This window comes from Pelodiscus sinensis, chromosome 3 (assembly GCF_049634645.1).
Source record: "Pelodiscus sinensis isolate JC-2024 chromosome 3, ASM4963464v1, whole genome shotgun sequence".
Classification (NCBI taxonomy): domain Eukaryota; kingdom Metazoa; phylum Chordata; order Testudines; family Trionychidae; genus Pelodiscus; species Pelodiscus sinensis.
Window position 1 is genome coordinate 145,528,491 of NC_134713.1, and position 16,653 is coordinate 145,545,143.

A 16,653-nucleotide genomic window follows, 5' to 3' on the forward strand; every position below is an offset into this window, starting at 1 on the left:
ATTCCTCCACCTAGTGCGGAGATCATGGAAGTTGGGGGCCTCCCCCCAAACCTCAATGAGGTCCATAATCTAGTCCATGAGGGCGCGTGCCATCTATGGCCCCTGGCTGGGTGCTGGGGGACTGGGCAGGGGAGAGCTGGCTTCCACTGGCTGCCATCCTGTGGCCACTGGCTGAGGGTCTCAAGCTGCTGGCAGTCCTAGCCCTTGCAGGTGCCCAGTGGCCAGAGTCTGCTGCCCCTTTAAGGGCCCCAGGGCTGGGGGAGAGGAGAGGAGTTTTCGTGGTTTGGCCCAGAGTGGCCACCAGGGGGAACTGGGAAGGGCTGGAGGCCCCCTAATTCGAACTGTCTACACCGCTTATTTCGAATTGGGTATTATTCCTCATAGAATGAGGTTTACCAAATTTGAAAAAATGGCTCCTCTATTTTGAATTAAATTCTAAATAGAGGTTTGTATGTGTAGACGCTATTACAGTTAATTTGAAATAACGTTTGTTATTTTGAATTAATTCTGTAGTGTAGACATACCCTATGAGCCTAAGTGTGCATCTACACTGCAGGGCTTAACTCAAAATAAGCTATGCAAGTTGAGCTATGTCAATTGAATAGCTTATTTCAAAATAGGGAGCAGCTACACCGCACGTATTTTGAAATAGAGCGCTATCCTCTGACTTCCCTTACTCCTTGTACAATGAAGATTACAGGAATCGTAGTAAGAAGTCCTCCAGCTTGACAGTATTTTATCATTATTTCGAAGTAACTGCCTGCTGGATACATGCAGACTAAATTATTTTGGAATAGTGATAGTTCCGTCTCAATACTACTGGGGTATGTCTACACTACAGCGCTAATTCGAACAAACTTAGTTCGAATTAGTTAATTCGAACTAAGCTAATTCGAACTAACGGATCCAGGCTAAAAAACTAGTTCGAATTAGCGTTTTGCTAATTCGAACTAGCATGTCCACATTAAGTGGACCCTGAACCAGGCTTAAGGATGGCCGGAAGCAGTGCCGGCAGGGCATCAGATGAGGACTTAGAGCGTGGAGCTGCTGCCTCAGGCTAGCCGAGGGCTGTGCTTAAAGCGACCCAACCCCCACCCGGACAGACAGTTCTCAGGGGTGCCCCGCTTGCAAAGCAGTCCTGGCTTGGAGTGCCCGGACTACCCACACTGGGCACATCACAGCACTCGGCCATCAGACTGGCTGCACTTGCCGCAGGCTGCCATCTGGGGAGAGGGGGCCATTGGGGGGCTGCAGGAGAGCTTCCACCCCAAAAGCCCGCAGAGCCAGCCCAGTCCTCCCCATCAGGGGCGCGTACCCCATTCCTCCCTCACCTCCTTCCACTTATCCTTCCCTAGCCCCTCTTCTTGATGTACAAAATAAAGGACAATTGTGTTCAAAAATGGAATCTGTCTTTATTGAACAAAACTGGGGGAGACTGGGAAAAGGAGGTGGGAGAGGGGAAGAGAGAGGCTAGGAGAGGGGAGGGCAACTAAAATGATCAGGGGTTGGGAACAGGTCCCATATGAAGAGAGGCTAAAGAGACTGGGACTTTTCAGCTTAGAAAAGAGATGGAGGGAGGATATGATAGAGGTCTATAAAAGCACGAGTGGGGTGGAGAGGGCGCATACAGAAAAGTTCTTCATTAGTTCCCTGTAACAGGGCAGCTGCCCTGTCCTGGCCCTTTAAGAGCCAAACCCCAGCCTGGAGCAGGCCGGGGGAGTTCAGCCCAGCTGGGCGGCGTTGGCCAATTAAGGCCCAGCTGGGGGCTATAAAAGGGAAGGGCTGGTTCAGCCAACGCAGTGTGAGCCTGGCTGCTGAGGGAGCAGGACGCTCTCTGGAGCTAGGGCAGGGCTAGAGAGTCAGGCTGGGCCAGGACGCTTGGACAGCCAGCCTGCTAGGCCTGCGGCAAGGCAGTGTGAGCCTGGCTGCCGAGGGAGCAGGACGCTCTCTGGAGCTAGGGCAGGGCTAGAGAGTTAGGCTTGGACAGCCAGCCGGCCAGCCTGCTAGGCCTGCGGCAAGGCCGTGAGCCTGGCTGCTGAGGGAGCAGGACGCTCTCTGGAGCTAGGGCAGGGCGCTCGGACAGCCAACCGGCCAGCCTGCTAGGCCTGTGGACAGGCCTGCTGGAGAGACACCAAACCCCTGGAAGGGGGGCTCAGAGCGAGTGACTTGGGCACTGCCGGAGGGCAGTGTGGCGAAGAGAGCAATGCGACTGGAAGATTCCAGAGGGGAAATGCCATGTGAGCGGAGGCCTGTGTGGGCGGAATGGACTGATGCCGCGGGACAGATGATGGACCCCCGCTACGGTGGTGAGTGACCCCCTCACATTCCCATAATAGAAGGACTAGAGGACACCAAAGGAAAGGAATGGGTAGCAGGCTTCAAACTAATAACAGAAAGGTCTTCTTCACAAAGCAAATAGTCAACCTGTGGAACTCCTTGCTGCAGGAGGCTGTGAAGGCTAGAACTAGAACAGAGTTTAAAGAGAAGTGAGATCAAGTCATGGAGGTTGGGTCCATGGAGTAGAAGTGGTGTCCCTGCCCGAAGTTTGTGGAAGGCTGGAGAGGGATGGCACGAGACGAATGGCTTGGTCACTGTCTTTGGTCCATCCCCTCCAGGGTCCCTAGGGTTGGCCGCTGTCAGCAGACAGGCTATTGGGCTAGATGGACCTTTGGTCTGACCCAGTACGGCCATTCTAAGCTCAGGGCTCAGGGTCGGGGGGTCTCAGTGGACCACCTTGATTTTCATGCCAACCTGCTCCTGGGTGGCCAGGCTGGCAGCTCTCCTGCCCTAGACGGCTGCTAGTATAGCGCCTATCAAAGTCCATTAGTTCGAATTAACTTTGTAGTGTAGTGTATAACTTTGCTGTGTATACGTCCCCTATCAGATTTATTAGGGCATAAGCTTTTGTGGGTAAGACCTACTTATTCAGTGGAAGGTACAGAAGCAGGAGTATATATAAGGAAGAAGTTGCTTGCATTAATGAAGCTAATCAAGTCAAGGTGGAAGTGAGTCGTTCCCAGCATTTTGACTGGCGATGTTGGCATTTTTTTCAAAACTGTCCTAAACCACACACATGCTGTGCGTGCTCCCTGAATATATGTATTCAGGGCCGGCCTTAAGCCAATTCAGCCGATTTGGCTGTATCAGGCTCCGCGTGTAAGGGGGCCCTGCGCCCTGCATCCGGAAGTTGTCTCCCTCGGCTTTGCTCGGCTCACCCCTGCCCTTACCAGCGCATGCTGCTGGCTGCTCCTGCCGTGCATGCCATTCGCAGGTGGGTGGGAAGATGTCTGGGCATCATGCCCGGGATTTTAAAATTGAAAAGTGCCACGCCACTGTCATGCATGCAGTTCATGGACTGGCCCCGCAAAAGGTAGGGGAGCAGGAGCGGGAGCAGGGGCAGGGGTTTGGATAGGGTGGGAGAGGAAGGGGCTTGTATGGAGGGGGAGGGAGAAGAAAGGGGAAGGCACCAAGAGGCAGGGTGGAGGTGAGACATGTGCCAGGGGACCAAGTACAGACAATGAGGAAAAGGGCAGGAAGGAAGGTGTCAGTGGGAGGGGGAACAGGGTGATGTGGGGATTGGAGAGGGGAAGGGCACTGGGGGCTAGAGGGGGAAGTGCTGGGAGAAGGCTTGAAAGAAGGGGTGGGCATGAGAAAGGTGGGGATGGAGCAAAGCATGTGTGAGGGCACAGAGGGGCAGGAGTGGGGGCAGAGGATGGTGAGGGGGTGGACATCAGGGAAAAAGGGGGCAGGGGTAGTGAGGGAAGGGGGAGTACCAGGAGGGTGCAGGGCTAAGGGAGGGTATGTCTACACTACCACCCTAATTCGAACTAGGGTGGTAATGTAGGCATACCGCACTTGCAAATGAAGCCTGGGATTTGAATTTCCCGGGCTTCATTTGCATAAGCCGGCTGGCGCCATTTTTAAATGCAGGCTTGTTTGAACCCCATGCCGTGCGGCTACACGCGGCACGAGGTTCGAACAAGCCGGCATTTAAAAATGGTGCCGGCCGGCTTATGCAAATGAAGGCCAGGAAATTCAAATCCCAGGCTTCATTTGCAAGTGCGGTATGCCTACATTACCCCACTAGTTCGAACTAGGGTGGTAGTGTAGGCATACCCGGAAGGTGCAGGTGCCAGGGGATTCTGGGGATGAAGCAGAATGGCAGACACCTGCAGGGGAGGGACCAGCACCAGAGGAGAGAGGCAGGGCAGGTGTGTAGAGGGAGGTGTTAGGATAGGGGATGAGGAAGGGTAGCTCACATGATCAGAGTGGGACTACTGGAGGAGTGGGCACAGGGGGAGAGAAGGGCTGGTGGAGGGGGGCTGGTCGCAGAAAGGCTGAGGGCAGTGAGGAGGGCAGGAGTCAGGACAGCAGAGGAGGGTGAGGAGTTGGGGGGCAGCAGGCACCAGGGGAGATGATGGAGGAAGGAGAGGAGACATGGCAGCAGAGAGAAAAGGGAAAGGTTTATAAAATATTTATTAATAACTTGGTATGCTGGCCATGGCCAGTTTGTTTGCGCCCCGCGGTGCAGTTTGGGTTTATGTGGGGATCAACACGTGGCCGGCGAGTGGGAGCCAAAACAAAAAAGTAGTCAGTGTAATGATCTTCTGTCTGTGTTTTAGTAGTTAAATTCTTGGACTGTCATTGCTCATTAAAAGTGCTGTCACATGGGTAGAAATCGGGTAAATATTGCATTTTATTAATATCTGCAGAACTGACTTAAATGGGGCCCGTGTGTTGCGTAGTCTTGCCTTAATCTTTGTATTCATGCCTGTCAGTGTGAGAGAAGCTATTTGTGTATATTTGCTTGCATAGGCAACCACACTTATGTTGAGGCCCTCAGCATGTTCTGTAAGTATCAGTGTGGCCCCGGGGGCTTCCAAAGTTGAGTTGCCCTAGCTCATCCCTGACAGGTGTCTGTCTAACCTGGTCTAAAATATCTGCAATTTAAGCCCATTGCTTCTCATCCTAACCTCAGAGGCCAAGAAGAACATTTTTTCTTCCTCCTCCTTATGATACTTTTTTAGATACTTGAAAGCTGCTCTCATGTCCCTTTTCGGTCTTCTCTTTTCCAAGGTAAACAAGGCCAATTTCTTCAGCCTTGCCTCATATCTCATGTTCTCTAGACCTTTCATCATTTGTGTTGATCTTCTCTGGACTTTCTCCAGTTTCTCCACATTTCCTGAAATGTGATGCCGAGAACTGGACTGGATACTCCAACTGGAGCCTAATGTAGATGACTCATTCCCTGCCTAGGGCACATGAGACTGGGTGGGTTAATTTCCAATCCTCCTATTTATTCTTTTCCTAAGTTAGGAGGGCACAGTAGTTCTGATGGGGGTTGGAGAGGGGATGGAAGCCAGATCCAAGATCAATGAACCCTGGGAAGTGGGCCCATTGAAAGGAGACTGGTCCTTTGGATGACTTGGGGGTCAGCAGCAAGGGCCTGCTTTGGGAAGCCCCCTCTTTGGAGGTGAATATGGCAGCATTGAGACACCACCCAGAAGCAGGCACCACAGACACTAACTGCAGATTCATGGGATGGCTCTCTCAGATCTTGCACATGCATAAGATGATAGATCTGCAGGAGGGGGGGCAGTGCCGTAGTGAGGGGGCCAGAGGGGTCAGTTGCCCTTGGGAGAAAAATAATATAAAATTTAGTTAAAAATAGATATCACACATTTTTAAAAGGAATAACATATCTTCTGCTTTTTGTCTCTTTAGGCCCCTAGTTAAAATTTTCAAAAGCACTTGAGTGTCTAAAGTCATTTTTAAAAATTGGCCGTGGAAATCTAAGCTCAGATTTTCAAAGGTAATTAAGCTCCTAAATGGACAGTTGCCAACTCGGATCTTCAAAGATACCTATCTGATCTTTACACACCTTTGAAAATCTGGTCCCAAGTGTCCTAGTCAATTCTGAACGCAATTCCTTCAGGCTTTTTTAATATGAACATTTATCTACACTAATTCCCCTCCTTTCTCTTTCACTATCCAATAAATGCATGGATCAAAATTATAGGTGCTTTGTGAATATGCTGACTTGAGAGTGGAAAGATTTCATATTGTCATGTATGATTCCTGGTAACCCATCTCAAACATGAAAAACTAGGTTGATACCTGTTCATATCAGGAGCTGTTGAATTTAGTTCACCATTTGCAGTATCTCATTAGGATGTTTAGTAGAGAAGTTGTTGTTGTTGTTGTTTTTTATTTATACTGCGGGCAAAGCATGGGCTCACAAGAATTCTTCCATTGTCTTGCCATGAGTTTCAAAACATTTGGTGTTTTTCTAAAGGCACAAAGTCAATTGATTATGTAGGAATCTCAGCTTTCGTTTAAAAAAAAAGTTCTCTATACTTCTGGGCCTTATAGCTAAGGAGGAAAACTTTAAAACATGAACCCTAAATACTCAAACAAAAGGCCAATAAAAATCCAACAGTTATTTTTAAAAAATCTTATGATTTGTAGACCATTCTCATAACTTTGTGTAGGCGTTCCTTATGATTTATGGGTTGGCAATACTGCTCTTTCATTGGTGAATTTAGAGAGGTCTCTCCCTTCAGTTTCCCTTTCCACCTTCCTTTTTTGTCACAGGTCATCAGAGAATCATAGAGCCAATGGAGAGGAGGGTGAGTCCATGACTCTGGTTAATGACTGGTCAGAGTGACTAACTATTATCAGCCAATGGTCTGAATGAGCCATCTACTGCCATCTGTTAATCAACTGTAGGAAAATGCTTCACGAGCAGACCTTATTTATATAGACAACTTACTTTGCCACAGATCAGTAGACACACTTGCTGTGTCAAGGTGATCAATTTTGGCTCTTTTGGGTTGAAATTTACTTAAGACTTGGAGCTGGGAGAATGAAATGTTGATATCCATATTGTAGGATTAAAAGACCTGAACTTAATATGACCTGGCTTAGGGTTTACCATAACTTGAACGCTAAGCAGAGGATAGTGAGTCACATCTAACTGAAAGTCAGAAGATAGAAACAGGTTTTATTTCTGGTGGTGTAGAGTCTATTTGGGAGTCCTCAATTATATCTGACACTTTCCATCCAGGCTGTGTCTAGACTGGCCAGTTTTTCCAGAAAATCAGCCACTTTTCTGGAAAAACTTGCCAGCTGTCTACACTGGCCACTTGAATTTCCGCAAAAGCACTGATGATCTCATGTAAGGTTGTCAGTGTTCTTGCGGAAATACTATGCTGCTCCCGTTCGGGCAAAAGTCCTTTTCCACAAAACTTTTGTGCAAAAGGGCCAGTGCAGACAGCCCAGATTTGTTTTCCACAAAAAAGCCCCAATCGTGAAAATGGCGATCAGGGCTTTTTTGCAGAAAAGCGCGTCTAGATTGGCACGGCTGCTTTTCCGCAAAAAGTGCTTTTGCGGAAAAGCGTCCATGCCAATCTAGACGCTCTTTTCCGCAAATGCTTTAATGGAAAACTTTTTCGTTAAAAGCATTTCCATATAATCTTGCCAGTCTAGACATAGAGCCCCAGGCTACGTCTACACTGGCCCCTTTTCCGAAAGGGGCATGTTAATTTCACAGGTCGTAATGGGGGGGAAAAAAGCCCTTTTCCGGAGGATCGGGGCCAGTGTAGACGCTCTTTTCCGGCTTTTCTAAAAGCCGGAAAAAAGTGGCGGACATATTTATTTAAATGCCGCGGGGGATATTTAAATCCCCCGCTGATTTCCCTATTACGACCTGTGAAATTAACATGCCCCTTTCAGAAAAGGGGCCAGTGTAGACGTAGCCCCAGTGTTTAAAGGCAGAACTGACTAGAATCAATTGAGAGTCCTTGTCTTGTCTCAGTGATTGCTTGAGCAAAAATCATTGATAAAATCTTGTGTAGACTGACCTTGGACTCAATGTGCAGGCAATATGTGTTGAAGGGCAGTGCAAAGGAGGCAATGGTGGTGAGGTACCATATTACCTAGTGAAAAACGGGTGCTGAAATCACTAAGGCCTGGAATTTGACCATGGAACTGACACTTTCTTAACAAAGACTCCATTTTTGCTATTTAAAAAGTAAATCAATGTAACAGAAAACTGCAACGCTCTCTGGTTACTTTTTAAAAATCAAACTTTAAACTTTATGGAAAACATTGGATAGTTTGCAAATGAAAATATTTGACCTACATTTAAGGCAACTGATTTAATTTTGTGTAAAATTTTGCATAATAAAGGATGGCAGTTTTTAAAATATACATTTTGATCAGATCTACAGATGTGATATTTGTGTCTAGTTGTGGGTTTTTTCCCTCAACAAAAAATCCTGGGTGGGGGAGGTGGGGGGGCCCCGCCAAAATGGATCAAATTGGGCCCCGAACTTCCTAAAGCCGGCCCTGTATGTATTCAACAAGTGCAGGGAAAGAATTGAAAAATGGGGTTGTCCACATCTCTCACACATTTCCTTCTCTCCCAAATACTTGGTTTTGAGTTAAGCCAATACAGTTACACTACATCTTTTCTAGTAACTGTATCTGTAAGACTATGCTAATCATTTCTACCTTGATTACAGATGGCACAGAGAGCTTTGCTTGCATATCTGTTTCACATCTGAGAACTAAAAGCAGCTTAGTTGAACTAATCTACTTATGTAACACTGGGCAAAGGAAAAAGAGCTTAGCTATAAAAACCTAAGGCAGACTTAGTCATTCATCACACTAGCAAATGCCACCTCCTACCCCTGCATACCTTCATGTATATCCAATGATAACTATCTTCCTTGCAGTCTGTCTCGCTGGCCTGTTGCTTCGCTCATTCGTTACCCTTAGGCATGCCCTTTAGAGTTTTCTGGAACTGTTTGTCTAATGTTGCTATGAAGAAAAAAGAGATGGAGCTGCACAGTATATCATAGCTTCCTACTGTCTTATATGGATACACAGCCTTCATCTGAATAGAGTTCAATAGCTCACTCTGCGGTCAGCCATTCTGCTACCTACTGGGAAATAGTTCTCTAGGTTCACAGCCTGCTATTAGTCAAGTCTTCTCTTTTAATCCAGTGGGGACAGTTGAAATACTGCTCCTTGTGAGTCTTGCAGAGGATGCTCAGTCTGTGAACTTGTGAGGAAGTTGGGGAAATCTGCATTACAATAGCATGTTCCTTCTGCTGAGGGACCTGTGAGAGCTACTGAGCATACTACACTTCTCAGTTGACTCCCCTCAAGCCTTTTGATGCCTAAGGTTGGATCACATGTTCTGATTTCAACACATCTTGCTGTTCTTGAGTTTCATTTTTAATCTCGTTATCACACTAAACTAAAAATCAGGAAACGGCTGTCCCATTTGAGTGCTTCCATGTTTTGTGGGTTTGATTGGTAGGACCCAGCTGCTTGCAGAGATGATTTATCTGCACCAGGAGCTTGATAGTGGACGGATGACAATGGTTTGTGCAGCCCATGGTTTGGGGCAGTTCATGACAGCTCCCTGCATAAGACCTTTTCAAGGCTGTAACTTCTACCTATGAAGGCCCAGCAGGCCAGATAGAAAAGAAACCTAGTTCTACTTGCTCAGCTCTGTATAGCTGCATGCAAATGACTGAGCAGAGTATCTTTATGCCCACGTTTTCACACTGCTTCTACTTTTGCACCTGTACTTTGACTTTTCTATTCAATTATACAAAACTACTACAACTTTGGCATTAACATAACTGTCTTTGGATATCTGGCTTCTTGGCCATGAAGTTATTGCTCTACTAGGAATCCGACTCTTCTTCTGTACAGGCTCTTATCAGCACTGGGAATTGATACTCTGTGACAACATATGTTAACTGAGTGTAACTAGAGATTGCCATATTTAATTGTGTGTGGGTTAGTTGCAATTAACTTAGGACCAGGTCTTTTGAGGCAACAAAAGTCCTCCCAAAGGACTGACTGATTCCCCACGTCTGTCTTAAACCGGGTGTCACAGCAAGGTGAGAGAGAAGCTAGAGCCAGGATGTGACTGTGTGAATTCTTTGCACATTTTTACCACATGTAAGCTTGGCATTGTCACCTTTCCTTCTTAGCCATATTGATTTGAGGGTGCTGAGCAGCTTCTTTCAGAAGTGGCTCATATGCTCTTTCAATGCAATCCCTGCAGCATATACCTTCCAAGTGACATTCAGTCACTGGCTGTGTCTAGACTGGCAAGTTTTTCCACAAAAGTGGCTGCTTTTGCGGAAAAACTTGCCAGCTGTCTACACTGGCCGCTTGAATTTCCACAAGAACACTGACTTCCTACTGTCTGAAATCAGTGCTTCTTGCGGAAATACTATGCTGCTCCCATTTGGGCAGAAGTCCCTTTTGCGCAAAAGGGCCAGTGTAGACAGCCCAGATTTGTTTTCCGCAAAAAAGCCCCGATCGTGAAAATGGCAATCAGGGCTTTTTTGCGCAAAAGCACGTCTAGATTGGCATGGACGCTTTTCTGCAAAAAGTGCTTTTGTGGAAAAGCATCCGTGCCAATCTAGACGCTTTTTTCCGCAAATGCTTTTAACAGAAAACTTTTCCGTTAAAAGCATTTGCGGAAAATCATGCCAGTCTAGACATAGCCCTTAAGTTTAATAAAAATCAGTATCAAATGTTACCTCCCCAAAACTCCTAAATAGCACTAGAGACAAGGAATTACTATTAGTGGATGTATCATCCACACAAAGGCTGTGTCTAGAGGCATGTAGATTAGACACATAGGCAAAATCAAATGAAGCCGCGATTTAAATGATCACGGCTTCATTTACATTTACATGGCTGCCGTGCTGAGCCGACAAATAGCTGATCAGCTGTTTGTCTGCTCAGCAAGCTAGTCTGGACGCTCCCCTGCCGACATCAAAGCCCTTTGTCGGCAGCCCCGTTATTCCTCGTGGGATGAGCTTTACCAGGAGCCATGTAGTTTAGACGTACCCTAAAAGTCCACTGAACAAATAATCAAGCAATATAACTTGGCATATGACCTGTGAAGTTTAAATTGTATTAGCATTCACTCTGGTGCATGTCTTTCCTGGCAATATTAATGAGTTTTTATGGACCAAGGGATTTGATATCCCTGCACTACTGCATTTGGTATTTGAGTTCTTGATCTTGAAACCTGAATGCCACATAAAATAACTACTGGGAACCATTTGTAAAGATTCACAGCTATTACCCTGTTGGCGAAGGAGTTTAAAGGGAAAGAGTCCACTAATGATGCTCCTAGCAGGTTTACATTGTTTAAGGAAGGCTTGCAGAGAGCAGTTATCAGATGCATAAAAAACTTCAGTGCCCAACTCCCATTGAAAGCTTAATTATCCTTTGTGCCTTTGAAAAATATCCCTTATTATTTAACTGAGTAGAAGTGTAATTGGAAGGAGCTGCCCATGGGAAAGACTTGCATGCAGAGGTTGTGAGTCCAAGCTCAAAAGATAAATAGTATTTATACAGTGATTCTATCTTTACAAACATTTACTAGTTAACCTCTCAGCCCCCTGGGGAGGTAAATATGTAAGTGCTGGGATTTGCTAGTATCATCTCTATTATACACATGGAGGCAGAAATCTGAAATGGCTAGTGTCTGAGACAGGACTGGAATGCACAAATATCTGGTTCTTACTTCTGTCCTCAGCCTGACCATGCTCACACAAATAGGGGCCTAATTTTCTGCAGCCTTGCAGAAGATCTTGGAGGAGAGTTGGAGCTGTTTAGTGGTTAGAGATTTAGAATATATTTGTAACATACCAGATGTACACCCTAAATTTCAAAATTAAAAGACTACAAAAGAGGGCATCAGTCTAACCTGTGCAGAAGTGTGGTGAGTTTGAGGTGAGTGTCAATGTTTCTTCCAATCTTTTGTGTCCATGTGCATTTTTCCCATCCATGCATGGAATATGCGCATCAAAGCATGTGTGAATGTGCACCACCAATAGAAACAAACCCTACTTGTAGGCACTCTGCTAATCAGCTGTGCAGTATATGAATTTCTCCTTAGCAGATGAACAAGTGCACATCTTACAAGGAACACTGGTGCGAGTCTAGTGCAGAGGTTGAAGAGGATTTAGCTAAGTCTTCCTTAGAGCTACAATGAGCTCTAAAATCAACTTTGTTTCTCAGCTGCCATAAATTTCCTAGATGCTGGAGGATCCATCCCCTTACTTATATATAGGGAGGTCTCACCAGTGAAGGTAGAAGGCAAGCACTTTTCTGTAGTATTCAAGTATTTCATGGATATAACATTTTCCTCATTCTGTCTATGGTCTTCACACCCCTCAGGCTGATGTGTGTCCTCACACATGATGTGGTCAACGCACAGGAACTGAAACAAAGATACTCCAAACTATCATAGTCATAGGGCCTATGACCCCTCATCATAAAGAGTACTAGACTCCCTTTGTGATCTTGGGTAAGTCAGTTTAACTTATGCCTCAGAAGCCTCAATGAGGATGATGAAAATATTTTACCACATTAGGTTGTGATGCTTAGTGGTTTATAAACGGCTACTGAGTAGTTTATGATCCTGAATTCCCTTCTGTGTGGAGAAGAGGCAGAGAAGGTGCATTTGTATAGTTCAAAATAGACATATTTTTGTGGGAATGAGAGCTCTATTTATTTCACAAGGAAATTAACTCAAATACTGTCTGCATCCACATACAGTTGTGGTTTGAAGACCTAAACAACTAAAGTGTTACTGTGAAGTATATTACAAAAATCCTTTTTTAACAGTAACCATGTTATGCAGTTGCTGTTATTTAAAGTGTCGCTATCTACCACTATAGGGCTGTGTCTACACTGGCACCCTTTTCCGTAAAAGGGATGCTAATGAGACCAGTCGGAATTGCAAATGCTGCGAGGGATTTAAATATCCCCTGCAGCATTTGCATGAACATGGCTGCCGCTTTTTTCTGGCTCGGGGTTTTGCCGGAGAAAAGCGCCTGTCTAGACGGGATCTTGCGGAAAATAAACCCTTTTCCGGAAGATCCCTTTCAAGTAGGAATAAGGGATCTTCTGGAAAAGGGTTTATTTTCCGCAAGATCCTGTCTAGACTGGCGCTTTTCTCCAGCAAAACCCAGAGCCAGAAAAAAGCGGCAGCCATGTTCATGCAAATGCCACAGGGGATAGTTAAATCCCCCGCGGCATTTGCAATTCCGAAGTGTCTCATTAGCATCCCTTTTACGGAAAAGGGTGCCAGTGTCGACACAGCCTACGGGTATGTCTACAATTCCATCCTAGTTGGAACTAATGTAGGCATTTGAACTTGCAAATGAAGGCGGAATAATGGTAGTTTGAATTAGGAGCTTTAATTTGAACTACCTAGTCCGGGCCCCATGTAGCTGTGGGCAGGTAGTTCGAACTACGGGCATTTAAAAATGGTGCCCGCCCAGGAACATGCAAATGAAGCCTGAGATATTTAAATCCCGGGCTTCATTTAAATCCCGGGCTTCATTTGAAAGTTCGAATGCCTACATTAGCCACCCTAGTTCGAACTAGGGTGGCAGTGTAGACATACCTTAAGGTGGTACCTGTTGGTAAGTGTTATTTAACCTGGCCCCAGTTGTGGATACTGACCACTTTTAAAAAAGCTGGCCTTTAGATCTGGCAGACTGTGTCAGATTTAATCATTTAAAGTGGTGTTTGTTAGTTAACAAACAAGCTGTAAAAAAATAAAGCAAATACAGCAGTTTATGTTCAACATACGTGAGATTTTATTTTCATCATGATTAAGACTGGAATTGTTTAATGATATTAGGGTCCCTATTTAACAAGAAAATTTAGAAGGTAATCTGCTCAAAGATGTGGGTGTGTGCATATGCACACACCCACACGCACACACCTACCCATTTATTAGCAGATACTCGCCATAATATTAGTGTGATGTGGAGCATCAAACAGGATGTATAGTAATTTTTTTCCCATTACAGACAGCAGTGAAGTTCCTTTGAAATATTTTCAGTGCCTGAGCTGTAAAACAAATCTCACAAAATCAGCTTGCTAGAAAGGATTGTAAGTAAGCCCCATTCTCATTCACCCTAACCCTTTGCTCACAAAGCTGTTGTAAGGCTGTGTTTGAGCTATTGCTGAGCTCCTAATGCCTGTTGCATTTAATTCCAACATTCAGCATGTTAATACCTAGCATTCACTACACCGCACACACACCCTATGCCTCCATTTGCTAACTCGCTGCTTTTCTAAGAATTCTGGTTAGCCTGGAATATGAACATTAAACCAACTTTTTTTTCTCTACACTGGCATGAATATCTGGAAATGCTTAAAACAGAATAGTTTTCATTATAAGTATTTCCGGAAAAAGAGCATCTACATTGGCAGGCTGCTTTTCCAGAAAATCCCTTTTTCCGGAAAAGCATCTGTGGCCAATGTAGACGCGCTTTTCCGGAAAAGACTACTGGGTTGTCTACACTGGCCCTTTTCCGGAACAGTGTTCCGGAATAAGGACTTATGCCCGAGCGGGAGCAGAATAGCTTTTCTGGAATAGTGGCTGATTTTGTACAGTAGAGCATCGTTGCTTTTCCGGAAATTCAAGGGCCAGTGTAGACAGCTTGCAGCTTATTCCAGAAAAGCGGCTGATTTTCCGGAATAAGTGGCCCAGTGTAGAGACAGCCTAAGAATTGCATGTTATTACAACAGTGAAGCAAGTGACCACCTTGCCTCTTTTGGTTCAGACCCTTCTCTGTACCCCTGCTAGACTTTTCAGAGCAAAACCCTGAGAACTTGAAATTACAGGTGAATCTTCAAAAAAAAATAGGTGTTTTAAACTGCACCTTTGCTAGCTGAGGGCTTGACTATGAGTATGATTAGGAGAAAAGTATCTGGGGAAAAATAGAGTAAAACATTTTTATATGCTGTTTAGCCTAGGAGCTAGATTAGATGCCTGTCTTGAACACAGAGATGTGTGTGCAGATATAGTGGTGAATGGGGTTTTGTCTGTGCATATGACACATGTTTAGAGCTCAAACTATTCCTGTACTCTATTTGTATCTTTGCAAATGTGAATCACATTCTGCCTCTCAGATCTAGTTCCCTCACTAGTTTCCTACAGGTGCTGTACACTGTCATTCTCATCATATGGCAAATAGCACACTGCTAGCTGAACAATATGGTCGATACAGTTATCCTAGAGGTAACAAACACCACCTGGAGACTTCTAGATCACTCAGCCTAACATTGATACCTGGAAAGATACTGGAAACAAACTATGAAACCATTTGTAAGCCTTGGAGGATAATAGGTTTGTAAGGAATAGCCAGCATAGATTTGTCAAGAATAAATCCTGCCAAGTGCTGGCAACAGACTTCGCTGGGCCCTGGGCAATGTGCGTGTGAGGGTGGGGTTTGGCTCCAGGTCCCCTGGAAGAAATGAAGCCTCAGTGCAGCAGGGGTAAGGCTAGAGGCAGCCAGCCCTCAGTACTGCCCCAAATGTGCTGCACCTCCCGAAGCCAGGGTGCAGCACTGCAGGGCTCCAGCAGTGTTAAAGGGCCCAGGGTTCCCGCCACCATGGCTGCTGCAGTAGCAGCAGCCTGAAGCCCTGGGCCCTTTTAAATGGCCCAGCCCTGGGACAGCTGCCCCCAATAGCCCCCCCCGTTGGCAGGCCTGATCACACCAGACCAACCTCTTTTCCTTCTATAACAGAATTACCGGTCTAGTGGTTGAGGCGCAGCAGTGGACAAGATTTGATTTTAGTAAGGCTTTTGCTCCAATCCCACATTCTCGCATGCAGTGCATAAGCTGGGTGCACAAGCACAACCGGTTGAAATATCAAACTCATAGATGAGTTATCATAGTTCACTGTCTAGCAGGGAGGGCATATTGAGTAGGATCCTGCTAACAAGGGGTTAGTCCTGGTCATTATTCTCACGCGTGGCTTTGATAATGGAGAGGCGAGTATGCTTAAAAAAATACAGTGACACCAACCCTGGGAGGGCTTACAGTGGCACTGGAACCATTAATAGGATGCAGGTGCTGAATTAAACTCTGCCCTACTTCCCCCCCCCCCCCCCCCCCCAGACTTGTTCATGCCCATTCACCAATTGCCATCTCTCCTGGACCAGACTGACCAGATGCCATTCACAGCAATGATGTGAGGTTCATAGGGCCTGGGAGAGTTGGCAGCCCTTGTCCCTTTCTGCCCCCAGGCTGGCACCATGGCTCGAGGCAACTGCTAAGTCCTAGGCTAAGGCCAGGAGCAAAGCCCCAAGCCGATGGTGGGATCCCAGACAGCAGTGGAGTCTCCAGGGCCAGTGGACTGCAGAGCCCATGGGGATGGGGCCAGCAGGCAACAGAACCCTGAGAGCCGGCGCAGTCCATGAGGGCAGCAGGTAGCAGTGGGGCAGTGGTAACCCAGTACTGGTGACAACAACAGCAGGACCAGCCCCCAGGAATGTGGAAACTGGGTGCAATACCTGGAGGTGCTGCAGCACCCCACCCCACACTCCTACTTCCTGAACCTGTGTGGACTTCTGTTGCTTAATTCCAAAAGAAACTTGTTTTTTCTTGGATTGATCTGTGATTTCTGATCTCCCCTGCTTACGTACCAGTCATCTGTTAATACACCTTGGAATGGTATTAGCCTTTCTTTGCCACTACACCATGCTGTTGAATCATACGCAATTTATCTTTCACTTTTACAGCAATATTGCCAGCCGTTGGTCCCATTTTGTAGCTGGGCATTTGATTTTTTTTTTTTTCC